The sequence below is a fragment of the Petaurus breviceps genome, unplaced genomic scaffold (genome assembly GCF_028583685.1).
Source record: "Petaurus breviceps papuanus isolate PSGF00001 unplaced genomic scaffold, PetGlider_PUasm1.0 90564, whole genome shotgun sequence".
Taxonomy (NCBI): domain Eukaryota; kingdom Metazoa; phylum Chordata; class Mammalia; order Diprotodontia; family Petauridae; genus Petaurus; species Petaurus breviceps.
Window position 1 is genome coordinate 4,031,513 of NW_027187275.1, and position 19,565 is coordinate 4,051,077.

The following is a 19,565-nucleotide window of genomic DNA, read 5'->3' on the forward strand; positions in this document are numbered from 1 at the left end:
TCTCTCTCTGTCTCTCTCTCTCTCTGTCTCTCTCTCTCTCTGTCTCTCTCTCTCTCTCTCTCTCTCTCTCTCTCTCTCTCTCTCTCTCTCTCTCTCTCTCTCTCTCTCTCTCTCTCTCTCTCTCTCTCTCTCTCTCTCTCTCTCTCTCTCTCCCCCTCTCCAACATCCAAGGAAGATGCTGCTAGAAGAAGCCAGTGACACACAATGCCTTGTAAGCAGCTTCTTGTATACATTGCAAAGGATGGTAATAGAACTTGGCCGTCCAGGACTCTTCATCTGGGGTCCCTAGGGAGAACTGATTTTCTGCTGAATTTAAGCATTTCAAACAAAAATACAATGCTTCTAGGGAGGACACAGAGCATCATTCCGCAACATTGTGATTTATATGGGCCTCTTCCTTTTTTGACATATGTTGCAGAAAAATTGCCTGAATACATTCTATTATTCTGCAAAATGTGGATAATAACATATTTCAAAAAAATAAGCACAGCATGGTGATTTTCGATGTTCCCTGTCATTCAGATATTATTTCCCCTCTTTCAACATGACTTCCATAAGCTTTTCATAGGTACCTTCCGAAGGCAGTTCCTATAGTTCATTCATGCTAGGAATGAAATGCATTTTTAAAAGGGATTCATGTCTCTAAAGTGTTAAAAATTGATATGTAATCCACTCAAATTTATAAAACACAAGAACATTTGAAGAATATTATGCCATTACATATAGTGACAGTCATTGGCTATCTATGAGTTTTGCATTTTATAATAATAATAATAGCTGACATTATAAAATACTTTAAAGATTGCAGAGTGCTGCACAGATATTTCATTCAAGACTCACAACTACTTGAGACATGTACTAAAAACATAATTATGCTCATTTTACAGATGGAAACAAGTTTGAAAATGGTTAAATATGTTGAAAATGTATAATTTTCACAAAGACAGGTCAATAATTTTATTTTTAAAATAAATGAATTCTTGAATAGAAGATTTATGTGGCCATTTAGTTATTCTTATTCCTAATCTATAGATTAATACTTTCAAGAAGTACTTGCAGGTGGTTTATTCTTACAAATATACACAGATAAATATGTATACATGAGAAAAAAGTATGGCAGAGTAGATAGTGAATCATTCTCAGATGCAGAAAGACCTAGGTTCAAATCCTGACTTTGATATACTAGTTCAATTATTCAAGGAAAATAACTGTCCTGGAACCTCTCTGAAAGAATAAATCAACTAATAAGAAATGACTTAAGTGCTTAATATGTGCCATACACTTTGTTAAATACTGAGGATATCAATACAAGCAAGCCAGTCAACCTCGGCACTCAAGGATTTTACTATGGGAAGGTAACACATATAGGGCAGCTAGAGTTAAGAGTGGGAGGGGGTATATTGCATAGTTTGGTTGTGACTAGGATGTGGCATAATGACACCTCTCATTCGTTTTCATTCTCTCTCTCTCTCTCTCTTTCTCTCTCTCTCTCTGTCTCTCTCTCTCTCTGTCTCTCTCTGTCTGTCTCTCTCTCTTTCTTTCTCATTTCTACATATATTTTCCCAAAAACTTTAGAGCAGTTTTAAGCTATTAAGGTTTTAATTTATTTAATATTTAAATTGCAATAGCTTTAAAATTACTAAGAGTTTGGGGATACTCTATATTTTTATTTAAGACAATAACCATGTTGTCATTTGTGTCCAATTCTTTGTGTCTTCATGGATCATAGCACATAGTAATGAAGAGCTGCACACTATAATAATCATGAGGAGGATGTAAAATGTTCCCTCCATTGGTTCATAATGTGATATTTTAAAATTAATGACAATTCCAGGTACACGATTCAGATAGATAGATAGATAGATACAGGATACATCCATAGATCTATAGTCATACCAATATTTTAGATCCATAGATCTAAAACTATATACAAATATGTATAGATTCTAACAGTAGAGATCAGAACTGCCTGGCAAGTTATAGCTTCAGACATACATATGTGTGTATACATACATACATATACATTACATATCATTTATTTATTGTTTTATAGTCTCAGAGTGAAATACACACACATACAATCATATACACACATAACTATAAACTGTAGAGAAGTTGCTGCTTAGCACTAAGAGTTTTCTCACCAGGAGTTTCCTATACCATCAGTACTATAAGAGGCTTGCCCTTCCCCCCAACACACACACACATATACACATGGAGCAAAGAAAATAAATACAAATTCTTCACCATATAACAGACCAAGCAACCTCGAATTCAGGTGAGTTTTGCAAAATGGAAGAGAATGCCTGTTTTGATTCACCCAGAAATCAAATTGCCTGTTTATAGAATTTCAGCATTTGTCATGTGATAATACGTGTTTGTTTGTTTGTTTTCTGGCCTAGCATGCAACTCCAAATAGCAGGGCTAAAATTACTACAGGGATGAAAAGTTCACTCATTTAGTCACTGTAGACAATCTTTCAGAAAAATAAAACAAATCTCTGGTGGTCTGGCATTGAGAGGGGGTTCAATCATCAAATGGCCTTAGTTTTATGTCTTCTGGTCTTTCAATACTTTTATCTTTTATCTCGAAAAATCATAGAAGAGAGAATAGTGATATTTCTTTTAGTTACAACAATATGAACTGGAAGAAGAACCATTTCAGACAATTCCTGAGCTTTCCCTCCATATATTGGTTTCACTTCAAATCAACAAAACTACATTAAGCACCCAAAACCTGTGCTAGACAATGTGGTTACAAATAAAAAAGCTAAAAAGCTCCTATTCTGAAGTATCTTATCTTTTAGCAGAGTGGGATAGTCCACAAAAGACTTTATAGACAAATAAATAAATGTATTAATATGAAAATAATTTTCATCTAAAATAATTATATGTAATTATTTATTTAAAAATAATAAGGAAAAGAAGGGTGTGAGTGGGGAATCCATAATTGACTCCTATAGAAGAAGAACCTTTACCTGGTTTTGAAGGAAGCTAGTGATTCCAAGAGGTAATTAAGAAAGGTATGCCTAATGTGGAGGAATACCTGTGCAGATGCAAAGAGACTGGAGACAGAATACTGTGTAAGGGTAACAGCCATTTTGACTGGAATGGAAAATCTGCAAAGTAAAATGAAACAAGATTTTTAAGGTACAGGGGGGTGTAATGGGAATGGGAATTTGAAGATCTTCCCTGACCCTTAATAGATCTGGGGGGCGGAGATTTGAAGACATCCCCTACTTTGAAAGTTAACTCTGCCCCCTAATAGCCTGAATGCAATCACATGGAGCCTGTGATGGGAGGAGTTCGCTAAAAGGTAGAGCAGAGCTCACAGGAAGCTTCCCTGCTTTGAAGATAAACTCTGTCCCCTAATAGGCTGAATGTAGTCACATGGAGTCTATGGTGGAAGGAGTTTTCTAAAGGGTAGAGCAGAGCCACAGGAAATTATGACTCAGAGCCAGAAAGATGGTGGGAGAGAGAGGAGGTTCAGGCAAGGAATCAGATAGGCTCATGAATAGATATTGATCTAATACTGGGAAGGCTAAAGGATGATGTGGCTCTCAGTGTTATTATGGCTTCTTAATATCTTTGGTACTATGATAGAATCAGCTTACTGGTTTTGGGATTGGGATTTCTGGTGTCTAAATAAATTCTTCGGTTATGTCCTCTATATGGAGAGTTTATTATATTTTGCAATCGAACATCATGTGATATTTATATTCACGGTCTTTATTGTGATCATGGGCGCTGTATATATTTCACTGGCACTACAGGGAGGGCCATATATTTCTCTTTATTTATATTTTATTTTAGAATAAAACAAGCATTTCCACAATATAGTATAATAAATATAAGATTTCACATGCAACTCAAATTTAACATGTATAATTCACTATTCCTTTTAAATATATAATAAAGCTATCACGTAAATTTCTTTTTTCTTTTTTCCCTTCCCCATCTCCATCCTACAGATGGCTATTATTAGACACAAATATATGTGTATACATGTTTGTGTGTATGTTTAAGTATATATATATACACACAGACACTGTATATAAAATAATTCTATACATACTTCATCATATATTATATATAATTATATGTATAAGATGTAATATATAATTTTATATATAGTATATATATTTATATATGTATGTAAAATCATTCTATACATAGCACATTTTTCCCCCTCTGTATGCAGATATCACCCTCCTTTATTGCTTTTTAGTCAGTGTTCAAACAAAAGATTTTGTATTTTATCCTGAAGGCAATAGTGAGCTATTAAACAATTTTGTGTAAAGTAGATGGTGCGGGAAAGAACAAAACTTTGTTTTTGATGTATCCGTTTGGCAGGTTTGCAGAGGCTAAATCTAATAGGGAAGAAATTAGAAACATTAAGAGGACGTCATAGTAAAAGTCCAAGCAAGAAATGGTAAAAATATTAGGGAGGGTAGAGATTAAAATGGACCAAAAGTGACTGATACTTGCAAGACTTGTAAATATCAAATCAACAAAACTGGGCAAGTAACTGGTTATCAGGGGTGAGGGAGATAGAAGACTTAGGAATCTCTTGAAGTGTACAACTTTTATATGTTTACATTGTCAGCTATGAAGGAGGTACAAAGGAGGTACAAATGAAGGAGGTAGCAAAACGATAATCAACTTTGGAGAGAGGATCTAGGTTAGACTTCTACTATGGTTACTTACTCCCTGTGTGAATCCAAGTTAAGTCAATGGATTCCTTTGGAGGCAGGTAACAAATGAGAAGATTGGACTACATCCACTTTAATAAGCCTTCTAGTTCTAAAAATCTATTACCTTATATTATTATTTTATTACAGTGTTGTTTTTCTTTTTTGTCATTGTGTTCATGTTTTGCAAACTGAGGAAATTAAATAAAAATGTGAAAATGATGAGGTTATGTATTTTAACACAAGTTCAGTGAGTTTAAAGATTCTCCAATGCACAGTACATTACTGAAATAAAAGCAGTTGTATTTATTTCTTTTCTGAAAGCTACAGATAAACTAGTCTAGTCTAGTATCAAAATGCTAAAAATGTACCCATGATTGCTTATTTAGGTAAGAATTGATTCAGAAAGAATTGAGCAATTCTGCTTCAGGTATCGTTTCCTGATTCACACCTATATAAAGTTTAGTACAGGCGTTGGGCTTAGACATAAAAAATGTCAGGGCTAGAAGGAACTTCATAAACCATGCAATGAATGCTCAGATTTTTCGAATGAAGGAACTAAAGCTTGGTGAGGAGGTTAAATGACTTATCTAAGGTCATATAGCAATTGACAAAGTCAGGACTGAAACCTAGAACTTCCAACTCCTGGGACAGTAAGCTAAAATTTGAATCAAGCCCTTCTAAGTCTTACTCCAGTGGTTCTTATATAATACAATAATTCCACACATGATGGAAATTTTACAGAGCTTTGCCAGTCTCTGGTTTAAAGGTAATTTTTAGCATTTTTTCCTTGTATTAGGTGACCCGTTCCTAAATCACTGGAGTGCTTAGAGACCCAAATGAAATACTTTCATGAGGACTTGCTTATAGAAAAGTTCTTCACCTTTATTTCCTTTTTATTACTTCTAGGTTTAACATCTGGAAAATAAAAGTTATTAATGTAGTATACACATAATTCATATATTTGCAAACCTCTGATCTTATATTCCATCATAGACCATAAATCATAATAAATTCTCTGGTACATGATAAGAAATCCATATTGCAATGAACATGCAAATTTAATTATAGAAATAATTATATTCTGATCATGATAATAATAATAGAATTTTATAGTGCTTATTCTGTGCAAGGCACTGTTATAAGACCTTTGCAAATATGATTTCATCTGATTCTCAAAACAACCCTGGGAGGTAGATACTATTATTTTCCTCATTTTACAGTTGAAGAAATTGAGGCAGATAGAGATTAACTGATTGGCCCAAGGTCACACATCTAGTAAATGTCTGAGGCCAGCTTTACTCTGGGAGATTTTCCTGATTCCAGGCCCAGTGCTCTATCCATTTGTAATAGTAATGGCATTTAAAGATCCCCCTGTCATTACTATTATACCATTGCACCCACATTATAATGATAATTTATCTAAGCCTGCTGGTGTGACACCTAGAGGCATTAACAGATCTTCAGCAAAGTAGTTAGGCACAATTGGACCATGGTAGTTATATAAAAACATTCCCCACCCCAAAATCAAGGAGAGAAATACACAGGGAAAATAACAGAAAGGCCACTGTGATATGATTACAAGACTTTGGGAAAATGGGCCATTTATGTAATGAAAATGAGTGTTAACGGACAGTTTGTAAGCCACATGCAGATCAAGGGAACGAAAGGAAGGTTCCAAGAATATGGGTTTCACCTACTTTAGTAGATTTAGGGGAGGATATTAACAAGGGTCACACAAAATGGGTGATCGCTGATGGATTTCAATTTGAGTGTTATACAGAAAACCCATATCCAATCCAATCCAACCTCACACACACCAAAGAAATGCAGGAATAATTAAGGATAGTGTGTGTGTTTGCAAAACTCAATCATTATACACCAAAGATCTTGTGACTGTGGTGTTAGTTCTCTTAGAAGTCAGAAGACCTTGCTTTCAATACTCTGGGCTTAATAACACTAATACTCCCTGGGCAAACAACCAGGGGCAAATCAGTTGACATCTAAAAGCCTCGAGGGATTTTATTTTTCCAAAGGTGATATTTACACTAATTTACTAGACCATCAGAGAAAAACACTTTGGAAACTATAAGATAGGACATTAAGTGTCAATAATTATTAGTGATATCTGATATCTGTTATCAATCATATGTATGTCCTGTAAACTTTCCCTTTTTTAGTATTGTAAACTTTTTCTGATAGCTTAAATCATGAAAAAAAGTTAGCAGCATTCTGAAACAGGGATAATTATTAAAATTCTTCTTAGAGATAATCAATAATCATTCTATTGGGAAACAAGGTAGACAAAACAGGACTAGGGAATTACAGGATCTCAGAACTGAAGTTTAGAAGAGCTCTGAGGTGGGGTGGCTAGGTGGTGCAGTGAACACAGCATCAGCCCTGGAGTCAGGAGGACCCGAGTTCAAATCCGGCCTCAGAAACTTGACACACTAGCCGTGTGACTTTAGGCAAGTCACTTAACCCCAACTGCCCTCCAAAAAAAAAATGAGCTGAGGCCATCTAATCTGAACTATAATTGAACAAACAGCCACTCCTCAACAACATCCCGTGAGATTTCATGGCCAACTTCAGTTTTTATGCAGGGTTCTGCTCGAGATCTCTTTCTCTGCTCCCAAAAGGAAAACTTGACTTCCTTCTTCTAATTTAAATACTGGCAAAAAATAATTGATGGACAAATCCAGCTGCTATCTGCATCCAAAAGCAAAGGATGATCTTTACCTTTTAAAACACAATAAACTTTATTTTAAAAAGTCAAAATTATTCTTCACTCAGGGGTCATTTAAAAAGTAGGCTGTAAGATATAGTTTGCCAACCCTGTCAATAGATGGTAAGCTCCCTGAGAACAGTGACTATCCTTTGCCTTTTTTTTTGTATCCTCAGTGCTTAACCCAGTTCCTAGCACATAGCAAAAGCATATAAATGTTTGCTGATGTACCAAAAATAAAAATCAACCTCCCTTGCAACCTTTCTCACTTCTCAGTGAGTTCAATGAAAAGAGTTCTAGCTCTGGATTAAGAGCCCCACTACTTGTGTGACTTCGGACAAGTCATTTAGTTTCCCTAGACCTCAATTTACTTATTTGTAAAATTAGAAGTTTGGAGCAGATGGTGCCTGATGTCTCTTCCAGATTGTGACCCTATAAATAACATTCTTAAAAGTGTGATTTTTGGAATTGAATACCATTTTAGCTATCTAGAAGTGAAATAGCCTATCAAGAGGCAATAATTTTCTGGTTGCTGGAGATATTCAAGAAAAGGAGATGTGAACACTTGTTTAGTATTTTATTGAAGAGATATTTGTTTGGGTACAGGTTGAACAATGTGGGCCCTTAATGGCATTTTCATGCATGGAACCAAAACCTGTTACTTTGGTAAATTCCATTCTTTTGGCTCTAGTTTAGGTCTCTGGGACCAAGCAGAACATGAGAAATCCCTCTTCCACATGAGAGTCTTTCAAATATTTGAAGACAATTATCATGTTTCTCCCCCTTTATTTATTTACCACCATCTTCCAGCCTTAAGAAAGCAAAAAAAAAGAAGGTATTCTGTGAGGCTGTTTGATTCTATTTTTTTTTTTTTGCTAAGAAATAGTGTGATATACAATCTTAGTATCAGGAGTGATGTATACTCAAATTATACCTTTGATACTTAATATTGTTTAATGAGCAGTATGGTGAAAAAGAAAGAGTGCTAGACTTGGAGGCAGATGACCTGGCTTCACTTTCTAGCCCTACTATTTAATACTCATGTAAGTCTGAAGACCCTTCCTCTCTCTATGCTTCCGTTTCTTCACTGTAATTTAATGGGGATAATTAGATAATCTCTAAAGTCTAAAATAGCTCAAAATCTATGAACATATGACAACTGGCAAATACTTAATCTCTCTGAACCTCCTCTGAAAAGGGGAGTAATCCTACCCGGATACCTACCTATCTTGGCAATTATGAAGTATAAATTAGATAAAGTTGTGTCATCTTTAAAGTACGACAAAAAATGTCCACAATGATAATGCTCATTTATTGAGTAGCTTAGATCAATGAAATCACGTGTAAAGTAACCATCTCTGTCCTAACAGTCTGGACTGTACATTGGATGAAATATCTATAATGAACTTATGGGAAGGCATGAAATAGAAATGCCCAGGATGAGCAGGTAGGAGGGGATAGTTGTCTACTGTATCACTGGAGAGAACCTCTAAAGGCATAGGATTTTATAGCAGTTTGAGTGTGTGATAACTAATACATATTTATTCAATACCAAGTGTGTTCCAGGCAACTATTACAGGTTTGGGGAGTAATAAATACAACAGTAAAGTAGCCTCTTCCCTCAACCAGCTTATATTCTACTAGGGAATTGCCACAAGTTCACAGATAATTAAATGTGTGAGTAAATGTGTATGTGTCTGTGTGTGTTTGTGTGCACATGATGTAAATGTCCCTGTACCTCTAGTGAATCTTATCCCCTTTTCAGATGCAACCTTATTTCAACCTTATATCAAAATCTCAAATTGTCTGGACTCATCCTGCTGTTTTAGAAAGAGCAACTGGAGAGTTACCAAGGCAGGAAAGTGAAAGGAGAGAAAATATCATAGAGTAGTGACATGAGTTGTTTGCATAGTTACCACAAAAGTAATAATTACACTGTAACTCCATGGGAACAATGGTAATTTCACAGTAGCTCACATTATTGTTATCACCCTATATTCTGATAACTGTGAAATTAATTTGTGCCACCACTGTATGGATCAGCCATAAGCAGTTCCCTTGGTAACAGTATTATGCTACCATAGAGAAGGAATGTTTGGCAGTAAAATGGGCAGCAGTAAACTAATTATGGGGGGAGGAGGGGAAGAGAGAGTTCCTATCTAAATATAAATAGCAGAGTAATCACTACTGGAAAGAAAAATGATATTCTTTAGGAAAGGCGTTCACTCTGTTAACTGTCCATTATCTATTGACTAAAGTAGTAAATGAATACCAAACAAACAAAAAGATCAAATTACTGGTTTATTTATAACAACAGATCCTGGCTATCTTAAGAGGCAGATAGTGGGAAATAAAAGAAGGGTGTGTATTTCTCTGGCTATATTTTATTTTCTTCCCCTGAAATGACTACCTTATTAGAAGCAGTACAAACATAAATACATCTATACACTTCAATGAAAATCACAAATGAAAGGGATGGTAAGGCAACCCTGAGGTATAAACAAAGATACCAGATGCATTTTCTAAAACAATTTTGCTTAAGGAATGTCATGTAAGAAGAAGCTTTGTTACATCTTGGCCATAACTCCCTATTAAGCTACAGAAGGGAAAAAAATATACCTTTGGCCAAAGAGCATGGTAGCTTCAGCATCTCCCTTTTTTCCCCCTAAAAAGAAAGTCAAAGAAAGATGTTATCTAAAATCTGAGTAGAACAACAGTGGCTTTTCTACCTCCATCTCAAAGCACATCCAAGAAAAGCCCCAGTCCATGGACTTTTCTAGGATGATTGAAGGACAAACAATGTCAATGAGAAGCTCCCAGCTTTTCTAAAGGGATAGTGACACCTGGCAGGGCTTGAACCGTCCAGCACCCTGTCTTACAGCACCAGAGACAGCGATAAAGGAAGACGATGAAGAAGAAGAGGAGGTGTGATGTAATGACTTCAGAGCCCATGTCAGATCCCCTCCCACTGTGGAGTCTAGATTTATGAATGCTCTGGAGTATCACAGGAGTAAAATCTCTCAAGATTTGGTGACTAAATGGAGCATGAGCTCCTGGAATGCCGGCATTTATGTTTGCCTTTTCTTTTTTTTTCTAGCTTTCATCCAATACTCAGCACTTAACACAGTGCCTGGCACAGAGTAGGTTCTTAAAAATGCTTAACTTGACTCAAAAGTGAATGAAATCCCTGATTCTGGGAAGCAGTAAAGCTTGAAGGTTTACAACCCGCGTCTTCCTGTCCTAGTTGCAGCTTCAACCTCAGCACTTTACCAGTAGGAGAGAGGCCAAACACCCTGAAGTTTCTGTATTTACTAGGTCAAGCCCAGTGCCCTTCTAGGTTGATAATAAAAAGCTATTTTTATTTAACTCCTGACTGAGAGTTAAAAACAACACTAAACTTCTAGGTTTATTCCTCCCTACTATTTGAGGAATCTGAGGAATGTACATCATAGATTGGAATTTGATATTAATTTACGTTTATTAGATCAAATGCCTTTCTAAAGTAATGATACTTATTTTAAAAAATTACTTAATGAGGCATTATTTTCTCTGGCAGATGAGAGTAGTTATTAGGAGGTCAAATCTTAGTTCAGTTCTAGTCCAGAGTCTCTAGCCATGCCTTTCTTCTCCACCAAATGGTGCTCATAAGCTATAAATAAAAATCCAGAGTTACTGAGAAAGGTATGGTCAATTCTGTAATCTTCATGCCAAAGAAACTTTCCACAAAACCTTTTTGTTTATGAGTTATAACAACAAAAACAAATTAGCTTCAGATAATGGTGTTTGATACTTCTAGCATCAATTATTAAACATTTAATCAGTGCTTTGGGACTTGTTCTAGAGAGGACTTAAACACAATATCTAACAAAGTATGACTGTCACTTATGATAAAGGAAAAAATACAAAGATTAGGCATAAAAAGGATATTTTGGGGGCAGAGTCAAGATGGCCGAGAGAAAGCAGGAAATCATCTGAGCTACTCTGTGAATTACATCAGTAACCTCTATAAAATGAATCTGAAAAGATTTGAGTTACAGAATCCATTGGGAGATGGAATGTGGAAGATTCCCAGTATAAAGTATGCTGGACTGGGCAGTGGGAGGGCAGAGTATGCAGGCTGCCCCAGTGAGGACCTAAGACCAGTCAACAGCAGAGCAAGATCAAGCCTGGTCTTCACAGATCTCTCACTGCTGGACAGAGGGTGGGTCAGAGCTGGGTAAGAGAAAGCATAGAGCCCGAGGCAGCAACAACAGCTTCTCCTGGGGCTATCAGCCATAGCATGGATGTTTAAAATTCATTTACCTGAACTTCCAGGAACCAAGATGGTAGAGTAAACTCTTGCTCATCTAATACCCCTCCCTGACCCTGAAAACTCAGAGATTATTGCTCCAGCGTAAAATCCTGAAATATTGGAAGCAGCAGCAGGCGTGGGAGTCCAAGAGGAAGGGTGTGAATGAAGCTGATAATAAAAAACCTTATTACGGGGTGCAAAGGGATTATAATGGGAGAAAAGGAAAGGAAGAGGCAGAAAAGGGTGAAGTATGCAACACTGAGAGGCATAAAAACATACTATAGTAGAGGGAAAGAACAGGGGAAGACGAACATTATAAAAACTTTACTCTTATTGGTTTTGGCTCAAGGAGGGATTAACATGATCAGTTAAGTTTAGGATTCTAAGGTGAAAAGACACAAAAACTCATTATAGTAGAGGGAAAGGAGGGAGGAGGAGGAGTACTATATGAAATTCATTCTCATTGGTTTGGATTCAAGGAGGAAATAACATACTCCATATAAGTATAAAAATGTATTGTGCCTTACAGGCAGTATGAGGGGAAAGGGGGAAAAAAAGAGAGAGTGGTTAGAAGGGAGGGAAATAGTGGTAAGAGGGAAGGGTAGGTAAAAGGAGGGAGGAGCATAGTGAGGGAATACTAAAGGAGGCAGTGTTCAAAAGGAAAACACTTAAGGAGGGGAAGGGAGAAGGGAGAAATAAAAGCATAAACAGGGGAGGGAACAGGACAGAGGGAAAGACACAGACAGTAATCACAACTATGAATGTGAATGGGATGAACTCTCCCATAAAATGGAGGCGGAGAGCAGAATTATTATATTTATTTTAATTATTATTATATATAAACATTGTTATTTATATATAATATGGTATATACGAATATTGTTTATATATAATAATTAATATGATTTTACATATAAATGTATAATTATTATAATTATGGACTAAAAACCATAATCCTACAATATGCTGTCTACCAAGAAACACATTTGAAACAAGGGAATATGGCCAGGATAAAGGTAAAAGTAGAACATATTATGCTTCAGCTAAAGTAAAAAAAAAAAAGCATGGTTACCAATCCTTATCTCAGATAAAGCAAAAGCAAAAATAGATCTAATTAGAAGAGATAAGGAAGGAAACTATATCCTGCTAAAAGGCACCACTGAGAATGAAGCAATATTATTACTTAAAATATATCCACCAAGTAGTATAGCATCCAAATTGCTAGAGGAGAAATTAAGGGAATTAGAAGAAGAAATAGGGAGCAAAACTAGGGACCTCAATCTCTCCCTCTCTGAAGTTGATAAATCTAACTTCAAAATAAGCATGAAAGAAGTTAAGGAGGTGAATAAAAATTTTAGAGAGGGTAGATATGATAGACCTCTAGAGAAAACGGAATGGGGATAAAAAGGAATATACCTTCTTCTCAGCAGTACATGCCACATACACAAAAAATCGACCATGTACAAGGGCATAAAAACCTCACAATTCAGTGCAGAAAGAAAGAAATATTAAATGAATCCTTCTCAGATCATGATGCAATAAAAATTATATGTAATAAAGGGCCATGGAAAGATAGACTAAAAACTAATTGGAATTAAATAATTTAATCCAAAAGAATGAATGGTCAAAAAAGAAATTATAGAAACAATCAGTAACTTCATTCAAGAGAATGACAATAATGCGACAACATACCAAAACTTGTGGGATGCAGCAAAAGCAGTTCTTAGGAGAAGTTTTGTATCTCTGAATGCATACATAATAAAATAGAGACAACAGAGATCAGTAAGTTGGGCATGCAACTGAAAAAGCTAGAAAAAGAACAAGTTGAAAATCCCCAATTAATACTAAATTAGAAATACTAAAACCAAAGGAGAGATTAATAAAATTGAAATTAAGAAAACTATTGAAGTAATAAATAAAACTAAGAGCTGGTTTTATGAAAAAAAATAAAATTGATAGGACTTTAGTCAATATGATAAAAATAAGAAAGAAAAAAATGAAATTACCAGTATAAAAAATGAAAAGGGAGAATCTACCTCCAATGAAGAAGAAATTAAAACAATAATTAGGAATTATTTTGCCCTATCCTATGCACATAAAATTGACAATCTTAGTGACATGGATGAATACTTACAAAAATATAAGTTGTCCAGATTAACTGAAGAGGAAGTAAATTACTTAAATAACCCCATCTCAGAAAAAGAAATTGAACAAGCCATTACTGAACTCCCTAGGAAAAAATCTCCAGGGCCAGATGGATTCACTAATGAATTCTGTCAAACATTTAAAGAACAATTGATTCCAATACTTTACAAACTATTTGGGAAAAATGGAGAAGAAGGAATCCTACCAAATTCTTTTTATGACACAAATATGGTACTGATACCTACCTCAGGAAGAGACAAAACAGAGAAAGAACAATTTCTCTCATGAATATAGATGCAAAAATTATAAATAAAATATTAGCAAAAAGACTACAGTAACTTATCACTAGAATAATACACTTTGATTAGGTAGGATTTATTCCAGGAATGCAAGGATGGTTTTATATTAGGAAAACTATCACTATAATTGATCATATCAACAACAAAACTAGCAGAAACCATATGATTATCTCATTAGATGCAGGAAAGGCTTATGACAAAATATAAAACCATTCCTATTAAAAACACTAGAAAGTATAGGAACAAATGGAGTATTCCTTAAAATAATAATTAGCATCTATCTAAAACCATCAGCAAGTATTATATGTAATGAGGATAAGCTAGAAGCATTTCTAATAAGATCAGAGGTGAAACAAGGATGTCCATTATTACCCCTCTTATTCAATTTGGTACTAGAAACGTTAGCAATAGCAATAAAAGAAGAAAAAGAAATTGAAGGAATCAAATTAGGCAAAGTGACTAAGCTAACACTCTTTGCAGATGATATGATATACTTAAAGAATCTTAGAGAATCAAGTAAAAACAGTACTTAAGACAATAAATAAATTTGGCAAAGATACAGGATATAGAATAAACACACATAAATCCTCGTCGTTCCTATATATTCCTAACAAAATCCAACAGCAAGAGATAGAGAAATTCCATTTAAAGTTACTGTAGACACTATAAAATATTTGGGATTCTATCCACCAAAACAAACCCAGGATCTATATGAACACAATTACAAAACACTTTTCACACAAATAAAGTCAGATGTAACTAACTGGAAAAACATCAGCTGCTTGTGGCTAGATCAAGCTAACATAATAAAAAAGATAATTTTACCTAAATTAAATTACATATTTAGTGCCATACCAATCTACCAAAAAATATTTTATCAAGGTAGAACAAAATAGTAACCGAATTCATTTGGAAGAACAAAAGGTCCAGAATATCAAGGAAATTAATGAAAGGAAATGCTAGGGAAGATGGCCTAGCCATACCAGATTTTAATCTGTATTATAAAGCAGCAGTCATCAAAACTACTTGGTACTGCCTGCGGAATAGAGGAGTGGATCAGTGGGATAGATTATATACACGAGACACAGCAGTCAATGACTATAGTAATCTTCTGTTTGATAAACCCAAACACCCCAGTTTTGGGGATAAGAACTCACTGTTTGCCAAAAACTCCTGGAAAACCAGAATATTATATGGCAGAAGGCATAGACCAATATCTTACACTGTATAACGAAATCAAGTAGAAATGGGTGCATGATCTAGGTATAAAGGCTGATACTGTAAGCAATTTGGGAGAGCAAGTAATAGTTTACCTATCAGATTTATGGAGAAGGGATAATTTCATGACCAAACAATAGTTAGAGAGCATTCTGAAATGCAAAATGGGTAAATTGAAAAGTTTCTGTACAAATAAAGCCAATGGAACCAATATAAAGAGGGAAGTAGAAAATTAGGAAAAAATTTTTACAACCAGTGTCTCTGATAAAGGCCTCATTTCTAAAATACATAGAGAAATGAGTCAAATCTACAAGAATACAAGTTATTCCCCAATTGATAAATGGTCAAAGAATATAAATGGCAATTTTCAGAGGAAGAAATTAAAGATATCTATAATCATATGAAAAAATGCTCTAAATCACTATTGAGGTATCACATCTCACCAGTAAGATTGACTAAGATGACAAAACAGAAACATGATAAATATTGAAGAGGATGTGGAAAAATTGGAACACTAATGCATTGTTGGTGGAGTTGTGATCCGATTAAATCATTTTGGAGAGCAATCTGGAACTATGCCCAAAGGGCTAAAAATAAGCGCATACCCTTTGACCCAGCAATACTACATTGAGGGTTGTATGCCAAAGAGATCATAGAAGTAGGAAGGGGACCCATATGCACTAAAATATTTATAGCAGCTCTTTTTGTGGTGGCAAAGAACTGGAAATCAAGGGGATGGACATCAATTAGGGAAGGGCAAAACAAGTTGTGGGACATAAATGTAATGGAATACTATTGTGCTATAAGAAATGAGAAGCAGATGGATTTCATAATAACCTGGAGTGAGAGGAGCAGAACCATGGAGAACTTTGTACACAATTACAGACACTACATATGTGTAATGAGTAACTTCAATAGACTGGGCTCCTCTCAGCAATGCAAGGTTATAAGACAACTCCAAAAGACTCATGATGGAAAGAGATGATACCCACATCCAGAGAAAGAACTACACAGTCTGAATGCAGACTGAAGCAAACTATTGGCTCTCTCTCTCTTTTTGTTTTGTTTTCTTTCTTGTTTCTCACTTCACTCAATTGGTTATAATCCTTCTTTACAACCTAACATTCAGTGTGAAGGTATTTGTTGATCCTGTATATGATTGCATGCCGCCATGGGGTGGAGGAGGAGAAAATTACAAACTCAAGAGATTGTGGAACTGAATGCTGTAAACAAAATTAAGTATATAAATTTTAAAGAAAGAAAGGACATTTTGACATAAAAACATACATGTTTAAAACCAAAAGCCAGCATTGTTTATAAAAATTTAACCAAGAAATATAATCAAGTCAAATACAATTTATTTTGTCGTTACTATGTGTCAGGCCACATGATAAGTGCCAGGGATACAAATACAGATGAAAAGAAAGAGAGGCTAAGGCCTCAAAGAACCTACATTCCAATTAGGAGAAAACACATAAAAAGAACTGAAGTTTGGAGGATGGAGGGGAAAGGGACCTATGTGAGGGCATAGTGGAGAAGTCCAGAATCAGAAACAAATCCATGAGAGGAATAAAAAATGGGTTCCTGAATTCATTCATGAAGAATTTCCTCAAAATGGAATTCATAAGAGAAACTCACCAATGGCAGATTGAGGTGATGAGGATATAGTCATCTTCCAGGGTGAGAAGGCCATATGGTCTATGGCAAAGTGATACTGTGAGAAGACTGCGGGGATAAGGTGGAAAAGTCCAGAGACTTTGAAGAAGAGCCAGGAAAAGAAAGCAAAGCAAGAACATAAAATGTAAAAGTAAAGCAAACATGCCTCCTTTCCCCACTGTTATTTGACATTGGCATAACTGTATAAACGCTCAGAATAGTAATGACCAAAGAAATCAAAGTGTTAAAGATTAGAAGGGAAGAAAATATATATATCCTTATTTACTGATTGTGTCATGATTTACCTAGAAAACCCTAGAGTCTGAACAAAGAAAGAAATGTAAATAAGTAATAGCTTTAGCAATATAGCAAGATAAAAAATAAACTCAAAATAATTAACACCATTCCTATATAGCAATAACAAAATCTAGGAAGAAATAATAGATGGAATTCCAAATCAAATCATCCAGTACATGCCTAAACTATATTGAATTCAATCTACTAAGGTATACTGAAGGGTTGGATAGATGCAATTAAAAAACACAATTTGAGGGAAAAATGGCACATGATTGGAAAGACATATTTATTTCTCAGGTTCAGGCTACAGAAACATAGAAAAACAGTTCTATCTAAATTACATTATAATGCTAAACCTATCAAACTACCAAAGGGATACTTGAAACAGCTAGAGAAAATCAAAGCAAAATTCATTTTGAGGAGGAAAATTTCTATAATCTCAAGAGAAGTAATGGAAAAAGTGGGAATAAAGTAAGAATAGTGCTTTCAGATCTCAGATTATGCAATATAGAAAAGCAGAGAAACAGAACAGATTCAATAAAATAGAATCAGGAAAAAATCAACTCAATACCAGTATTCAATAAACATGAGAAGAGAAATCATCTGTTGAAGAACTCCTTTGATAAGAACAGTTGGGAATAGATCCAGGAGAGATAATTTTAAAATTATTGGACTACCTGAAAGTCACGATCAAAGAAAGAACCTAGAAATCATCCTCCAAGAAATTGTCAAGGAAAACTGCACTGATGTTTTAGAAACAGAGGGCAAAATAGAAGTTGAAAGAATCCACCATTCACCTCCTGAAAAAGATCCCAGAAAGAAAACTCCAAGGAATATTACAACCAGGTTCCAAAATTCCCATATCAAGGAGAGAATATTACAAGCAGCCAGGAAGAAACAATTTGAATATTTTGGAAACACAATCAGGGTAACCCAGGATCTGGCAGCTTCTACAGTGAGGGATCGAAGGGCTTGGAATGTGATATTTCAGAGGTCAAAGGAGCTGGGATTAAAACCAAGAATCACTTACCCAACAAAACTGAGCATCATGTTTCAGGGGAAAATATGGTCATTCAGTGGAACAGAGGACTTTCAAGCATTCTTGATAAAAAAAAAACCAGAGTTGAATAGAAAATTTGACATTCAGATACAAGAAGGAAAAGAAGCATGAGAAGGTAACAGGAAAAAGATATCATAAGGAACTTATCAAAGTTGAACTATTTACATGCCTACATGGAAAAACAATAATTGTAACTGATGAAACTATTCTCAGTATGAAAATAGTTGAAGGGAATATATATGTGTGTGTGTGTCTATATGTGTGTGTGCACATCTATATATATATGTGTGTGTCTACATATGATGGTATATGGACATATGAATACATATGTGAATGTGTGTATATATGTTTACAGGTATACATAGATAGAGGGCACAGGACCAATTTAATAGGAAGGGATGACACTTAAAAGGTGAAATTAAGAGGTCAGAGAGGAATATAATGAGGAGATGAGGAGAGACAGAGTGGCTTAAACTATCTCATATCGAAGAGACAAGGGAAAATGGTTACAATGGAGGGGAAGAATAGGAAGGCAAAAGGGAATGGGTCAACCTTATTCTCATTGAATTTGGCTTGGGGAGGGAATGAAATACACACTAAATAGGGTGTCTCATGCTACAGGAGAGTAGGGGGGAAGGGGATGAGAGGGGGGTGATGGAAGGGAGGGTAGGCTGGGGGTATAGGGAAGTTGGAAGCACCCACTTTTGAAAACAGACAGGATGAAATTAGAGAATAGAACAAGTGGGAGGTGGGATAAGGAAGGAGGGAAATATAGTCAGTCTTTTTCAACATATCTACTATGTTAATGTTTTGCATTAGCTACATATGTACAACTTATACTGAAGTGCTTATCTTCCCAGTAAGGGTGGGTGACAAGGGAAGAAGGGAATAAATCTGGAATTCAAAGTTTTAAAATCAAATGTTTAAATATATATATAGTATTATTAATACTATTTTACACGTAATTGGGAAATAAGATATACAGGCACTGGGGCATAGAGATCCTCCATGCCCTACTGGAAAAGTCGAAAGGGGTATGGGAGAAAATATGGGAGAGAGCAGATTGAGGAGGGGATATCCTGTGGGACTGCTATTTTGGGACGGTGGGTAGGGGAAAAACAGGGAGAAAATTTTTAACTGAAAATCTGGTGGAAATAAATGATGTAAATCAGAAGTTAATAAAG

At 35.3% G+C, this 19,565-nt stretch overlaps 1 protein-coding gene across 1 annotated transcript in view; it reads right to left on the bottom strand.

Moving 5' to 3' along the window:
• The window catches only part of DPYD (dihydropyrimidine dehydrogenase), a 1,126,518-nt gene that overhangs the window by 901,740 nt on the left and 205,213 nt on the right, over nt 1-19,565 (bottom strand). The gene's annotated exons all lie outside the window — the stretch shown is intronic.